Genomic DNA, 964 nt, shown 5'->3' with positions numbered 1-964 from the left:
TTAAAAATGGCGTCGAATGGCCAATCATAAGATTGATTTATTCGGCAGCCATTTATAATAGCGATAAATCAATCTTATGATTAGCCATTTGCGAATCCAATCAGGACTCGTAACACCGGTCGTGCTTCTCTGATAATCTAGGACTCTACCTCTAGTCAGAGTCGAGACATAAGCAAGCTCTCTCGCGATTGGTCGGCGCCATTTCCTGACTAACTGATGTGTTAAAAGTGAAAAAGGTGAATACATGTGAATACGTGAAGTCAACTTTTCTTAGTGTAAGCCGCCATGTCTAGACCAACTGATGTGTTAGTGAATAAGTGAATACGTGAAGGCTCCACACTACAGTCTTATGTCTTGACTCTGACTAGAGGAACCATGGACGTAGGAATACAAGGACGGAGCATTTGCTGGTTAGATAGGCGAGAGGGGTTTTGATAATCGAAGTGAGGGGGATCACGCCTGGTCACGTGGTCACTTCCCTGACTTCGGTACATTTCGGTTATGTTCGGTAATATTCGACGCGTGCAGAGTAGAGAGCCTCACAGGGAGAGAGTGGCAAACTTGTCACGTGACCCGGTGTTTTCTGATTGGTTGAGATAATCTAGTTCCATAAAGTAGCTATATACATATGGATCGAAACGAAAGTATAGATTAGAGGTTAAAGCGATCTACAAATGCAGCTGTCACATTGCAACAATCAGGTCTTCGTAAGTGATACATTATTAACTTTAGAAGTATATATTTCTTCAAAAAATGTATATATAAAATTAAACTAAGAATTTACATTTCAGACTTCTGTATTTTCAACATTTTTAAAATGCCCAGCAGTTGCTGTGCTCCGAGATGCACAAACTCAAATAACAAAGATTATTACATGACAAAGTTTACTCAAGATCCAAATTTGGAAAAAAAATGGATTGATGCATGTGGAGTTCCCGATTGGAAACCAATAAAATCGGCTGTA

At 39.7% G+C, this 964-nt stretch overlaps 1 protein-coding gene across 2 annotated transcripts in view; it reads right to left on the bottom strand.

The window, feature by feature from the left end:
• The window catches only part of LOC105448519 (histone-lysine N-methyltransferase eggless), a 43,958-nt gene that overhangs the window by 11,222 nt on the left and 31,772 nt on the right, over window positions 1-964 (bottom strand). The gene's annotated exons all lie outside the window — the stretch shown is intronic.

The sequence above is a fragment of the Wasmannia auropunctata genome, unplaced genomic scaffold (genome assembly GCF_000956235.1).
Source record: "Wasmannia auropunctata unplaced genomic scaffold, wasmannia.A_1.0 LD336085.1, whole genome shotgun sequence".
In the NCBI taxonomy this organism is placed as follows: domain Eukaryota; kingdom Metazoa; phylum Arthropoda; class Insecta; order Hymenoptera; family Formicidae; genus Wasmannia; species Wasmannia auropunctata.
The sequence above is the reverse complement of the archived record's forward strand: the minus strand, read 5'-3'. Positions and strand labels throughout refer to the sequence as shown.